The sequence below is a fragment of the Aythya marila genome (genome assembly GCF_965140915.1).
Source record: "Aythya marila genome assembly, chromosome: 8".
NCBI classification, from domain to species: Eukaryota; Metazoa; Chordata; class Aves; order Anseriformes; family Anatidae; genus Aythya; species Aythya marila.
In genome coordinates this window covers 17,207,194-17,222,989 of record NC_139049.1, presented here as the reverse complement: position 1 = coordinate 17,222,989, position 15,796 = coordinate 17,207,194, and the positions used below count along the sequence as shown (strand labels likewise).

The window sequence follows — 15,796 nt, the reverse complement described above, 5'->3', positions numbered from 1 at the left end:
TGCACTGTTTGGTCCAATGTGACCTTGCACAATAAAATATATGCAAAAATAAATGACACCCCTGAATATCTAAGAGAGAGAGAAAAAGAAATATAATCGGTTTGTTTCTGCTGGCTTTTCTTCTAGGAAGAAAACCCATCTGTTTGTGTATTCTGGATGGACATTATTAATGCTATGATCTGGGACCTGACAGCAGGGGTTCCTGTGTCTGTGTGAACATCTTTTGATTCTAACGTGACTCCACAAAGAGATCCCTGCATAGAGGACTACCCCATTTTAGAGGACGGTATGCTATGTCCCTTGGCAAGGCCTAGATGTGAGGTGCTCTGAACTAGAGTTACAGATAGAACAAGAGCTTAATTAAGAGCTAAGCTGAGTTACTATAACAAAGCCTGAGGCTGCAAGGAAACTTTCCACCCAAAGTACATTTCCTAAATGTTGATAGCAGATGACTCTCCCATCCCATAGGCTGGGGATGTGCTGAATTTCCACTCTCAGTGTTACTTGTTCTCAAATCGCAGGACTTCTGATTTTTGGTTTTTGAATGAGCTTGATCTGATAAGCTAAGATAAACACACTTTTAAAATAAAGTGTAAAGATCATTAATAACTCTGTTGCTCAGATTCACAGTCATGGTTAATATAAATTCCTTTTTCCTTTGGCACCTAAGCAAAATATAGCCTAGATTAATTCTTCTGGTGGTAGATAAGGAGGAGTGTAATCAGAGGGGACCAGTAGTGCTATTTGAATGACATGTCTTGCAATCTGCTTTTTTACTGGATGATGAGTTAATGTTCCAAAAGCATTTTCTCTTTTTCTGTACCCCACCTCTATTCACTAGCTTTATTCTGCTTTTTTCCCACCTTTACCTCAACCTTCTCTATGATGCCAAAGATATCTTGGTATAGGTAGTCCCATTTCAGAGATTCCCTGCTCACAGAACATCTGTCTGTTTTCAGTACTTTGCACAAACAGAAAAACAGCTTGGGATCTGTTGTGCTGTTGCCTGGATGAGTGTAGAGTTGGTTTGGATTAGTCCAGCGGAAGGGAGCTGTTTATGAATGGACTCAGCCCACAGATGCATGAGGTCTGAGAATGATAAGTGCAAGACTTCATCTCTCTGGGTCAATAGTCTTTGGGACAAGGCAAAGAGGAGACAGAAGTTGAGGAGTCGCTGCTGTTTTGGCGTCTCTATTTCAGGTCACAGTCCTGTCAGGTCAACAAAAGTCATGCAATGTGAATGGTGCCAGAAATCACTTGATGTTTGTGCATGAATATTTATCCTCAGTCTTTTTACTATCAACTTCATTTTGCATTCTGATGAACTCATCATTACACACCTTCTTTGAAGCCCCCAAAGGCCCTTTGTTTTGTAGTACACCAGGCAGTGAGCCAAACGTAGGTCTGTAGATGCATTTCTGTCACCTTCTTCTTGGAGCTTTCTTCCAGGAGGTCATCTGTGTTTGGACTGGAGTCCCTCCTTACTGTGGGGAGGGGTGGATAAAGCCCTTACAGCTGTGCAGTGGTGACCCCAGACATTGTCCTGGGGCATGTCCCAGGGCAGCTGCCTGGGCTGTTGTGTTGCTTACAGCAGCATATGCATTGACTGCTCGTCAGTGGGATGGTATGGATCGTGCTCAACTCCTGACCTTTGTCTCACACCCTTGTTCTAGACCCTGGTGCAAGCTGGTGTGCTGGACTGCCTTTCCCTCCTCCCTTTAGCTCATACATAGTTGTTTGGCACACATCCAAACTGAATGCAGTATGGAGGAAAAGGTCTGCAGTTCCCAGAGTGTATATACACATGTGGTCAAATCCCCAGCTCATTAAATTAGTATGTGGAGTGGAGACCAGCTACTGATTTATGTTTTCATCTATGCAAGGTAAATTGGATTGAAACTTCACACTGTTTAAAAAGCAGAGCTGAGATTCTTGCTTACATTTGAGTTCTAAATTAGAAAGCACATGACTACGCTTCATGGACCTGAAAGAGCTGGGTCTGAGTTAATATGATGCTTATACCATTGATTTCACTGGAGCCTTTTGTATCAGAAACCACATGTACACAGCCCCACATTGTGAAGCGAGATTAATTTAGCTGTTGGAAAATTATGTGCTGTATAAGAATGTTCTGTGAATGAGCTGGATTGCAAATTCTGCTTCTTACTATTTGCAGTGCAAGGCACCAGTAACATGAACAGGGTACTTACTGGTTTCAGCTGAACTTTGCAGAAATGTGAATGACAGGCACCCAAAGTAAGGAGATAGATGGTGGAGAACTAAACAGTGTGAGGCCTACTGTGTCAGATATTAAAATCCTGAATCTAAATGGTAACATAGATATAAAAGTAATTGCAAAGATTTTAGAACTGCAGTCCCTCTAAGAGCACAGAAGGGGTGGCATCTCTTACAAAAAGTTGATCTGTGATTATTCTCAGCTATAATTACAGGGAGCACCACAGAGAGGGTTACTAAGAATATTTCTGTGCTCCAGTTTAAGAGGTTATTTTAACGTTTCTCAAATGTATCCGCTTTTAGAGCCAAAATTCTTGTTCCCTCTCTTTCAGTTGTTACAGCAATAGTTGAAGGAGAGCAACCTTCCTGTGATGTACCTACCCTGGAGAACAGAAGCACTCTGGCTCATAGAGGTAAATTACCTGTATGCAAGCTCAGTTTTTGACGCACTTCCTAACAGTACAAATTCACTCAGTGCAAGTCCCTAAAGGAACATGGGAAGTAGGCTGTTACCCTGAAGTGAAAGCCACTGTATATTGTCCTAGTGATCCCTTATGAGCAATTGCACTTCAACTTTACTCACTTTTATGTTGGTAAAATTTTTGATTACTTGGCATTTGCAAATGCTGGATATATGAAGCTTAAGTAGCATAGATTACAGTTTTCTACTGGACCAGAGACAGTAAAACCATGAGCCTCTTCTGTTGTGGTTCCTGCTACTTATTAACCAACCAGTAACTGTTATTTCTCCCAAGTACATAGCCGTACTTCTGCAGAAATTATCCTTGCACCAGTACCAAAGATATTAAAAGTTCTCCTTACTCATAGCAATGAGATGCAGAAAGATCAACTTTTCTTGAACTCAGTGTTGCTGATAACTTTTACTTTTTGACATTTGCATTCTTCCATGTGTCTGGATCAGTTCCAGTCTTACATGTTCATGTGTTCTCCTAGACCAAACAACTTTCCGCCTCAGTGCCTAGCCACCAATTACTAGCTGAAAATTGTACATTTTGCTGCTTGCCTGGTCCCTCCCCATATCTCTGCCATCAGAGGAGGCCAAGCAAGCATTCCCTAATGCACTACAAGTAAAGCCAGCCTGGTTAGCTCATATCCATGTTCATCACCAGGTGAAACGAATCTGGCTGACTTAGCTTGAAAGAGATTAGGAGGCACTTTGTGATCCCTCTCACCAATGGAACAGTATGTTGGGTACATGGAAGGCAACAACAAACACTATAGACAGAGCTGTCACTTCCCAAAAGAGCTTCTCCGTGGCCTCAGATTTTCTCACCACTCCCATCCTTGAACCCAGTCTTGTACTCCTGAACTTTCATGTTTTTTTCTACATATATTGCCTTTATTTTTACCTTAATGGCCACAACTAAAGATGTATTTTGACATCTTAAATGAGTCTTCTCTGTTCAGCTTGGCCTGCCTGTCTTTATTAATTAAACTAGTGTCTTCATATCAGGTTCCTTCAGCTCAGCTCTTTCTGTTTCAGCTCTTGCTTTCCATTTGCCTTCATTATACCCTGCCATCCTTGAACTGCACTGAACTCTTCCTCATTTCACATCTTCCTGTACAATATTTGGATCTGCTATGTCTCTGCCTAAATTTATCACGACTGATGCAAAATCTTCTTTGACACAGATCCAGGAGTAAGGGGACAGACAGGCGTCTCCTCTCTTTGTCACATTCATTTGTCCTCTAACATAAAATCAACTGAAAATGAAGGACATTCTCTTTTGTGACCATAACTTTACATTCTTCTTTTTCCTGCTAGTTTTGCTTCTGGGATACATTTTAATATGTCATCATCCATGGAAACTGCACTGTTTATATTTGCAGCTTTTCAATATGCTTGGAGTCGGTGTTTTCCAGGTGAACAGTGTATTAAGATTTAATCTGAACCTAGTCAGATAATATTGACCCACAATGAAAAAGCTGTATGAATGAGATAGTAGCAGACAGCTTAAAGTGCTGAGTGCCATGTGCTGACTGAAAAATGATACCCCAGAAGTTTGGTAGTGGAGAGCAGATGGGACATTTATGAATGGAAAAGCTTCTTGATTATTTAAATATTATGATTCTATTTTAAAAACTTTCTCCATTTGTTCAAGTTTTGCCAGGCTTTGCCTGCTGCAGTAGTGTGTACAGCAGGGAGCTTCCAGAAGCTGCTCGCCCCTCTGTAAGCTGCCATGACTTGTTACTAACTTCAAGGCTGTTTTGCTGGAGTAGACTTCCCCAAAATGAGAACAAATAAGAACTGAGCCCTAGACTTCAGCTTCCTGATGCTCCTCTCTATGCCCATTTCAGCCGTACTTCCCACCGTTCAGTGTCAGCAGTCATCAGGAAACATGTTTTTTGTTTCCCAAATCAGGGTCTCCTGAAACAAATCCCTAGGTATTACAGTACTGCTGCAGCTTGCAAGCCGCATTGTGTTAGGGCCACAAACAATGAGTTGGACATTGCCCAAAGTAGCTTTTAGTCCAGGTCATGGATGTGAAGGATAGACAAGGGAAGCTGTTTCCGCATATATCTGAGTTGCTTGGGTTAAGTGTAATGAATTATTCTAGCAAACATATTCCAAATCTTCCCCATCATTTTTTTTACAAGTTCCAAATTTAGATGTTGCTCTAAATGAAAAGGAACAATTCAAATGCCTTTCTGAATGCATTTGAAATGAAATAAGTTACTGTAATTTCGCTGGCAAGCCAGCTCTTTGGAGGGGGCAAAAGTTGCAAATGGAAAAACAAACAAACAAATGAGTGAGTAACTGTGGGAGGTGATGCCAGAATCAGAAACAAGGCTGGATAGGAGGAAAGGAAAGGGGTGGGAAAGGCTCTTGTTTGCCCTGGGACAATCTGTAGAAAACAAAACAAAATGTGGGAGAGAGTTGAACAGAAAAAAAAAAGAAACAAAACAAAACAAAACAAACAAAAAAAAACACTCTCTTGGTCTTGTTCTTGCTCTTCTTCTGCTGCTGCTTTTATTTATGTATTTATTTATTTTTTAATCCAGACAACCATGCTACCAGGACCCATGATGTTGCTTTTAAAGAGGACCTCAAAGACTTTGAGAAGTAAAACAGAAGTTTCCATCTTCATTGTTCAGATTCTTCCTTTAGAGGAGTTTCTGCAGCTACAGGACTAGGAGGTAAGTCTCCTGGTCTCGACTGTAAGGAGGAAAAATGAATGAGATTGCCAGATGCATGGAGTCCGCAGTCAGTGAGCTGAGAAAAGCATGACTTCAAGCTACCTTTCTGCTTTCCAAATCGTGTACTGGTGAGAAATTAAAACCTAGTTTAGGTCAGCCTGCAGGTATAGAGTGTGCTTCACCTCCCTTGAACTGAGGATGGGAAGTAAAGGAAGGAGTGCTGCAGAGCTGCTGGTTCTCAGCTCTCCAAAGACTTCCTGCTAAGGGGAATCTTCAGTTGTCCATTTAGGGTAGTATTAGAGCTGCACCGAACTGCTGAGGCATGCAAAGAAGCTGCAGATGGAGCTGGGAGTACAGCTCCGTGCTTCTCTGTTGAGCCACCCAGTTACAGCAAATGCCTGCTAGAGGTGGGTACTAAGGCTGCTGGTAATGGCTAGAGGCAGAGCAGGGGGTCTGGTTTTAATAAAAAGGTAGTTTACGAACAGCATTTTTCTTATTTTAATGATAAAATGGATATGAAACAGTTACACTCCAGGCCCTTATTTTTCAGTGCTATTATTTTTTTAGAACACTGAAAACAAAATAAGCAGAAGGAGGGGAAAAAAAAAGGAAAAAGAAAACCCTTCAGACAACAATCACCTTTTGAGTTAAATTCTCATGCTTGGTCTTAGCCCAGAGGGATTTGTCTTGAGTGAAGTTTGAAGAAAATCCTTTCAGCAGTTTCTGAGTTATTTAAATGTAACCATGGAGGTTTGGATTCAGATGCTTTTTTGCACTTGTATAACTCAAAAATAGCTTTGCTTTAAAACTTCTAAATTAACCCTCCTTAACTTTTCAACTTGTCTCCTATCCTACTGTACGGCTTATAAAATTTTAAAGCTAATAGTATAACAAACTCAAATAATGATACTGCAGATGTTCAAATGAATCTTGGGAGGAATAAATTATAGGAGTCACAGTAGGTTGTTTCTGAAGAAAGAGCGGCTGCATGCTTTAAACTATGTGCTCTTGCTGGTCTGAAATAGGCACAATCTTTTCTACTATTAAAAAGCATAAGTAGTTTGGGTGTGGATTTTAATACTTGGTTAGACACAAGAAATTAAACACCTAAGTCCTGTTCCTTTGTTACCTCCTGACAGCAGTGCTTCAGACTTGTCAGAACAGTCTCTGAAGTTCTATTGTTTTCTTTCTAACACAGTCCTGATCAACGGGACACTTAAATGCCTCCTAAATATTTACGGACTTCAAAGTCACTGAAATGCTCCGTGATTGTCCTACTGTTATCATTTTATTGCCAGAAGATTGAGGCAATGTGAGGAGAAGTGATTTGGTCTGCCATGGCTTTTTCCCTTTTCCCTTTTGTTCTTCCAATCCTCCTGTTGCTTTCTTATGTTTCTTCCTCTTTGTCTTCTTTCCAGTGTTTCTGCCTTACTTACTAGTCCTGTCCTCTCTGTCTCCTATCTCTCTTTCAAACATCTTTCTCCATTTATTCTTCTCTAACAATTGCACTGAAGAGGGCCCATGAAAGAGGGAAATGATTTTTTACTTTGGCAGCAGCTTTTTACTTTTATCTTTTCCCTAACTGTCTGGGATGGGTCCAGGCAGCTCTCCCCAGGCTCGTCATCTCTCTTCACGTAGCTCATGACCCTGAGCCCCAGCCAGCAATCTGATGTCTGCCATGAGAACACCTCCCATGATCTGCAGCCATGATCAGACAAAGGTGTTGCAATGCTGTGCGTTACTTTACCTGCTTACCACACTTGCTCTGCCTCTTTCTAGGAACGGGACACCCATGCCAGGTCTTTCCCACAGAACAATGACAGATAGTGCTGCTGCCTTCTGCACGTCTCACCTCTGTGCTCCTGTGCCCTTCTTCCTCTAACATGCTTTTGTGGTCCAGCCTACTGGCTGGCGCTATTATCTGAGATCCAGGAGGCTTGTATTCAGCTCTGCCCAGGGCGATTTGGGCTTCAATCTCTCGACCCCCTGATTTAGCACTCTACCCAAGGGATTATCAGCTGTTCTGAAAGGACTGTGTCCTGACTCCTTCCTTCAGTGGGAAGCTTGTGCTGGACTTGTCAGCCACATAGTGGGAGTGTCAGGCCCTGCCCCAAGAAACACTTCATACAAAACATGGAAATGTTCACTGGAAAGGGGGAACAGGACCCAGGTTTCTTGCCCTCAGTAATGCTTTGAGAGCAAGCACACATGGCAATCCAGTTAATGTTTAATTATTCCATACAAACTGGAACAGCTCCGAGGAGATGGATTGGAGAGAGCCCCACTTCCAGCAGGTCTTTTTAGCTTGCGCTGGTCTCACTTGGCTTCTGTAGGTCCAACTGTGGGAATGTGTTGTGAGGAAATATGTGGAGGCTGGAAGGGAGGGAAGAAAAAGTTGGTTCTGGACATCCCCCGTTATCCATGGTGACAGGTCTGTATCCTTAGCTGACACAAGCACCTGCTGCTGCTGCCTCAGTTGGCGTTCTGGACAGGAGTGACAATGAAAATGAGGTGGAAGGAAAAGAAGTCTGCTAAAAGACAGGGCAGCAGACCGGGGCACTATAAGGGAAATTGCTTTTAAAGGTGGAAATACAGCAAAAATAGACTAAAGAGTATTAAAAGACAAAATCAATGCCAAAGCAGAGGAAGCCAGAATGATTTCCAGAGTTCAGCTATAGGCAATTGTCCCCCAACACAAGCCAGGCACTGTCAGTGTGTGGGAGACATCCAGGAATTTTCTCTCCTACAAAAATATTAGGGATGTTATATGTTTTAACTGTAATGGAAAAACTGGAGCGCTAGTGCTCAATTCCAAAGGAAAACACTAGCCATTGGAAGTGATGTGGTACTGGGGCTGTGTGTGTGTGTTTGGCTGCTGCCTTTTCTCCTAGCGATTCTATAGCTTCCTTCATTCTTCGCTTCTCTCATATTACAGAAAGAAGGTAATTTTTCCTGGCCATTTACTAAAGCTCATTAAAGACCGAAGAGAACAAACAATGCTACTCCTTAGAGACTACCATTCAAAGTCATTCTACAATTCTCTGTTCTAATACTCGAGACAAATTAATTATTCCTTAGTGAAAAGTATATAATTCCTATTCTTCATTTTTGGGGTGGGGAGTGGAGAATAATAATAGGAAGTTTATATCTGAGTCGAAAGCTGTCTTTGCTGAAGGGAAATGAGAAAAAATGTGTGTTCCAAGAAGAGTAAAAGCAATTATTCTAATAATAATTCTAGGGATATTAATGTCTTTTTAAAGTAGATTGCTTTCAAATAAACACCAAAGTTGAAGGGATAGGAAAGGCTGGTTTATTTATTAATCATTCCAAAAGTGCATTTTTCTAAATGAACAAGTGCATGAGCAACTTCGCTGGCACATATTAAATTTAGTTAAATGGCAACTTGTAAACGTCTAAAAACTTCTGTAACCAGAGACTAATTTGTTTAACGTGTTGAAAATGTTATGTGGATGTGAGGAACTACATATTAAACTTCAAAGCAAAATGCTCCAGAGATTACACCATCTTAAAGACTGCATATTGGAAAAGCCTTTATACATTAAACATAAAGGATTTTTAATTCTCTTCTGTTTTGAATACTTGTCAATCCGCGTGACTCACGCTCAGGATTGTAAACTGTCATTTAAGGTGTGATGTCCAAGCTGAGGCCTGGACCATGATTTGCAAGGGGCTGGCTTTTCTCTTTCATCTCTATTAATTAATCCTGTCTCAGTTTGCCCAGCGTACACTTCTGTTGACATCACCTTTTCCATATACTTTAAAGAGTCCCCCGAGAGATCTACTGCAGAACAAAAACTGGACAGAGAATACATTTGGAAACCATTTTATTTCTCAATTACCAACCAAAACGTATGGAAAAGATTTACACTCTATCTGATTTACACAATAATTATACTTTGAAAGCTTAGAAATAAATGGCTTGATCCTTGGAATCATTAGTTACTATACCAAATGTAATTGGTGTAAACTAATGAGTTTACTGGATGGCTGACCCTTAATTACTGATTATACTTAAATGCTAGCCAATCAAAAATGAGTTTACTTATAAAAGTACAGTATAGTATTAACAAGCATTACATTTCCAAGTAAGCAGCTTTATGATTAGTTGTAGCACACAACTCGAGCCTGTTCAGGGCTATCAAAAGCAGCTTTTTAATAATAGTGCTCTAAGCAACCATCACTCTCTTACCTCAGCGTCTATCAGACAAACAGAAAGAAACCACATAATTAATCATCTCATGCAGTAGAAATAAAGCATCTGGGCCAGATCCAGCCAGGATATGCATAGCCTTAGTCAAAAGAGCTGCAAGAGGCTGGGGATTTGGTTTAAAATAGGATACCTGACATGGGGAATTCTCTCCCTCTGTGGGGGCAATATGTGGTATGGAAGTTAAATAGTGATTGATTGTGTGCAGTCCTGTATGATATGGAGAAGCCTATCAGCTTGGTGTACACTATTGGTGTAGTAATTCCTTGAATCGAGGAGGATTCTTTGAGCACATTCTGTATGTGGTAAGAAGACATCTGCTTACTCTGCTGCAATCCCAAAAAATGCAGAAATCACAACTCCTCGCCATTTATTATGTCAATTGAAGAATGAACTTTTAAATAAAATAGCAAATGGGAAGAAAATATTTTTATTTGTTTCTGGTTGATCTGTAAGAGTTAATGTTTTTACCTAACCAGGAAAACTAAAAATTCCCACTAAAAAAAAATTGAAAGCAGACTTGTATAAAGAGCGTGATTCCAGAGTTGTGACTTTAAATAGATATACCAAATATTTGGATAAAATAATAGGACTTTACAGTACTTTCAGTCACATCCTTGGAGGCACTTAAGTAACTCCAATGTTTTAAAGATGTGGAAATTCTCCATCCCCTATAACTTTCCTGTGAATCCTAGACTTCAGATAGGAGGCCGATACTGGAAGGTAGATGCATTAGAAGACCAAGTCTAATGCACTGCAGCCACAGGGATCTAGTTGGAAGAGTATGTATTTGCTGGAGCTCTGCAGCCCATGTGCTCTTCAGATGATCTCATGGACCTCAAGAGTTGCCAGGATTCATCCTGTCTGGTTTACAGGTCTCTCTCTCCCATTTCTGCTTTTCTCTATGATGCCTTCAGTGCTTGCATTTCATGAAGAGCTAGGCTCAGCAGAGGACCATCATCATCTGGTGGTTCTTTGGCTCTGGTGCTGTAACACATGCCCATTTATTGGAAGAAAAATTTTCTTAAAACTCAGAAGATGAAGAGTGAATAAGTTCTTAGAGTGCCTGCACATGGGTTAAAGTGAAATTCATGCATTTACTGAACTCCTATTTGTTAGATGTCTGGGGTCAAGTGAAGGTTAAAGTTGTTTACTGCTTTCAAGCTCTGGCCTTAGAAGTTAATGCAGAGCTCTGCTGCGAGCAGCTAGAGAGTAAGTCCCTGGAACCATGAATTGCTGGTTTGATATCAAGGTCTTTGGGTCTTACTAATAAAATTAGTTTGTTTCTTAAGGAAATCCTAGCAGGGACATTATGGTCATATAAAGTCATTATGCTGTTTTACAGCAGAACTTTAAAGATGTTTTGGAATGATCAGAGCTTGTGGGAAGGAATCATATTTTTTTATTATTTTTGGGATATCTTTAAACTATCACAGCTACAATACTGCCACTTGGAATAGGTGCTGTACAGATCAAAAGAACAGGCAAAAAATATGTTGAGGCCTGAGCCAGGCAATTGGGGCGTACCTGTCCGGAGAAAGCTTGTTGAATTGAATGGACTCTATGCACCTCTGGCAGTCTGCTCCCTTTCTGTAGGAACTAGATATTTGGGGTAATCAACGTGTTTTATTGCAATTCCACAAGAGCAGATAGAGAGCCTAGGACACTTTACAAGCTTTGCTTTTCACAGTTCTCTGTTGGAGTGTGCAGGGGTGAGCAGTTTTAAGAGTCATGGAAAAGGAAGAGGGCTTATTTTTCTTAACTTGAGATCCTGTGAACTCAAAGACAGAGGAAACAATAAACTAGTCAAGAACTCCCCTCTACATGCCCTGCTCAGCAATGCTGGTGAGAACAATGCTGCCATTTCTGCTCTGCTAATGCTGAGGCAACACCCTGTACTGCAGAAGGGAGACAAGGAACCATTGGTTTGGGAGGAAGGGGAACATGCTATGGACAGGTTTGACCTCCTCAGCCTGTGGCGTGGAGGACAGAGGAGCTTCTGGGTGGACCAGGGCAACAGGCACTGCAGGGTATTTTCCCTCCTCCTCTGAGATATGCCTAACTGCTTCTGCAAAAGAAAGCATCAAAACCCATCTTGTTCATAGAAATACAACATATTTTAAAGCTGTAGTTAATGGATAAGCTGCTTTCTGATTGGGTGAGTCGCACAATAAATCTCTTCCTGAGCCAAGTGCAACGCAGCTTATTCAGTAACAGTGAAATGAGCCACTGTCACTTTGCTGCACTTGCATACATCAGGCAAAACGCTTCCGTCTTCATCAGTCTTTTAGTAAAATAGAAATAAAACAATTGTTACAGAATGGTGTCACTGGATCTCTGACACCTGCTTTAAAAATAAATCTCTTAGCTTTGTCTTCACTATTACTTTCAATAAATGTCCTAGCATTGTCACAGCATTTATCTAGCAGCAGGAAACCATTATCCTATGACAACAATCTATTCCATTAACATTAGCTCTTAATTGTAAGATTGTTTATAAGACAGCAAAAGCTACTGAATTATAGTAGAATGATAAAAAGAGTTATGGTCATGGAGTTCAGTAGTCACTCCAGTTCTGAAAAACAACTTAAGAAAAGTAGAGGGCTATATTTTTGTATGAAAAATAATGTAATAGTCTTATGCAAGAAAATGTTTTTAAATAATGGATTACATCAGCAAAATAACTATTAAAGAGTTAAAAACTTACTGAGAAACCCTTGCTTTGATAAATGGTATGACAAAAAAAGCTGAATAGAAAGCTTAGAAACTTGTACAACTCTTCCTGAAAGCAAGGCTGCACTGAGTCAAACAGAGAAATCATAATAACAGAAGCGCGTTTGTCTGGTGGAGCGAACAGAAGGAATGTTGCAAAATTGAGATATGAAGAACCTAACTGCAGAATAGAAGAACTGTCATTCTGATTGTTTGTCATTATTGTTTCATGTCCAGTTAAGTGAACTTAGAGTGACAGTTGTGTCATAACTACTGGCATCTATGTAAATTTCAAATCAAATGTGATAGAGGCATTTCTGCCAGACACAAGTCACCAGGCTGCTCTTCCTCTTTATTTTTGTAACCCTCCATTTTCTCATACTGTGCTGCTAGTCCTTAAATTAAAAAGACAACTTCAAGAGGAGATCCCTTTAATGTGTGCCTTTCAGTTCTCACTCCATATCTTACTTTCTCTCAGCTCTTTGAAACAATGGCTAATGTCAAAATTTCTATCAGAAACAATCATCACAAACATCCAGACATATTAGCTGAAATTACTCCTTCCCATCGATCATATATCATTCACCAAAATCCTTTGAAACTCTAGGTTGTAGACTTCCCCTGAAGACACACGGAGAAAATGGTTCAAGTAAATGCTCCTCCATTATTTCAGTGAAGCCCAAGCATCTGCTCTGTGGGTAGGTGCAAAATACATGGAAGATAAATCAGTCGTGGATCCCTTCTCTAAATTACAGCCTCATTCAGAGGTTACGGGAACTTCACAAGGATATCAGACATACTTCTCTCATAGTAAGTAACTCATTTCCTGGTGGCAGATACTCTAATGACATAGGATTTGCTACTGGACACGTCTTTAAAAAGTATTTCAATGCAATTATTAAGGTATTATGTGTGGATAATGCCATCAAAAACATTAAACATGCTGTTTATTCACTTGGGCATAAAACTACTTTCTTCTGCAAATTTAAACTTACTTTAATTAAATAATTAATAAAGGCTAGAATAAAGTTTCCATTTTTCATTGTAATGAATTATTCCAGAGCATTGTTTTTACTAAATTCTGCATAGGACTGCTTTCAGAAACCATACCCAAGCCCAGCTACATTGTTAAAAAAAATGTTCCTTTGACAAATGAAATTTTAAAAATGGCTACAAGAAAATAAATAGTCAGCTATGAGTAGAAAACATTTAATATGTTTTGATGATTTCTTATCTCAGACAGGAAAGAAGACAAGCTGACTTTCTCTGCAGAATTTTTTGAAGTGAATTCTGATTGAAAAGATGTGGTGGTGATTTAACAAAAACATATTATTATAAGACATGACGTATGTTCAGAAGCATAAATGATGGCATTATAAATGTGTACCTCTGCATTAGGTAAGAGCATTTTGGTCAATTGAGTTAGCTTGGGTTTTTGTTTGGTTGTTTTGTTTTGTTTTTTAATTCCTATCCAATGGGTCTTTTTTGTTCCCTAAGTTTAAAGCAGTTCAGTTGCTACTTCTATCTGCTGTTTTCAAACAGCACCAAACTGTGCTGTCCCATCCTCTAATCTGAACATTTATTATGGTGACTAGCGAACAGTGGCAACATGTTAATACAAGCTCTGTAAAAGCATCTGTGAAGAAAATATTCTTTTACTCTGGAGGGTAAGTTCCATATGATTTTATATTTTTAAGTATTTGCAAAATTAAGGAATTTTTTCTTGTTAAAGATGGCAGTATCTGAACCTAAAAATATTCGTGTTTATATTGGTGACAAAATAACACTTTACAGATATGCAATCACAAAATTCAATTGCCAGTATACCCTTAAGAATATCAGAATAATGTAACTGATTTGCTTAAAGAGTGCCTTGTTTTATTAGACTGTGGAGTTTAAAGCCCTCTTTCAAAATTCACACAGCATTTCCAACTGTAAGATTGTTTTATATGGTGAACTTATTATATGCATGGTCTAGCGGCATCTGAAGACTTTTAACTTAAAACATAAAGTACATGTAAGTTCAAACTCTGATGTCTCTGACTTAAACTCAGTTTCAGGCTTTCCTGCTACTGATGGCTCATGGCAATATATCAATTCGTCCAATGGGGATGTACACAGGACAGATTAGTGAACGTAATTTTTGCTGTATGAGGTCATTACAAATATAGACTTAGCTCTTCCTAAAGTGGACTTCATTGTTAATATAAATATATATCTATAGTTACTGACATTTATATTATTTGGCTCCTGTCCTAAGTTACGGATACAGCGATGATAAAAGGGTCTTGCAAGCCCTTACCTAAGTGAATCATGCTTACTAATTATCTTCCATGGTACTGGGTTCCTGTAAATAAAGTTACTCACTGTACTAAATAAAGTATTTATAAGCAAGTCAAAATTGATACATATATTTCTAAGAGTGAATTATCTTTCTCTTTGGGGCAAACAGTCCAGTCTACTGTTTGGAAGAGAATGCTGAGAGTAAAGCCGTCCAGGATTCCTTCCAGCTTCTACTAAGGTGCATACTCTCCCGCATCGTTGGGTATCTGACTTAATCCAGTCACATTTTTAAATGTTTAAGACCCTAAAATGGAAGATCTTCTGCTAATATAAGGATGTATTACTTTCAAGTAAGAAATGGCTGTTGATTTTTCCTCACTGTTTCCAAAGAGGCTGGGGTAAGAGGCTTTAAGTCTAATTGTTTGTTCAAAAGGTGTAGCTTGTGAGACACAAAGGCTAGCAAAGTGCGACGTGGAAGATCTCAAGACAAAGCAGCAGCCTCAGTGTTTCTCTCTAATGAGAACAGGAAAAGACAGTTGAGGTCCCATAGGAATGCCGTAGTTAGGGGGAGAAGCAAGTCTCCTTTCATGAATGGAGAGATAACCCTGGTAAATTCTGGACTACCTGCTATCTCCCGGGCGTGTCTAGGTTTAAGAATGATTTGGATCACAGGCTGTAACATTTTCCAGACATTCAGATTGCAACTACTATGCCAGCAATTTTATGCTTTCCTTTCCCTGACTCCAACAGTACCACAATATAAGCAGCCAGATTTTCTTCTGCATTGTGTTTTTTATCCATTCAGCCAAAATTAACAGTCTTTGAGGATAATGTATGCCAAGTGAATTTAAATCTTGCGGACTCAAATCGACCTAAAGTTGATGGATACATTCATGCCTACTGCTGAAATCTACCAATTACACAGAACTATGTTAACTTACCATAGAAACATCTCATCTAATAGCACAGATGATGTTGAACTAACTAATTACATTATGGCACATAGACAATGAAAAACATAACGAAGATGACAGCACAGCAACAGCAGATGCTACACAAAAGAAAAATTAGAAAAATATTGCTCTGCAAAATGCTCTCTGTTAAGGTTTCCTCTGTTAAAATTAATCACAAAAATTAGTGAAGATTAGATTTCAGGAAAAGATATGTGCCTTGTAATGG

General features: G+C 39.6%; 1 long non-coding RNA gene across 2 annotated transcripts; it reads left to right on the top strand.

The window, feature by feature from the left end:
• Positions 1-2,601: 2,601 nt before the first annotated feature.
• Positions 2,602-13,989, top strand: LOC309880828. Of its 2 annotated transcripts, XR_014318032.1 has the most exons (4): positions 2,602-2,648; positions 5,260-5,394; positions 12,942-13,144; positions 13,574-13,989. It is a non-coding gene; the product is annotated as an uncharacterized lncRNA (long non-coding RNA). The 2 variants fall into 2 exon arrangements; XR_014318033.1 differs by lacking the exon at positions 2,602-2,648 and having other exon boundaries at positions 4,975-5,394.
• Positions 13,990-15,796: the final 1,807 nt, after the last annotated feature.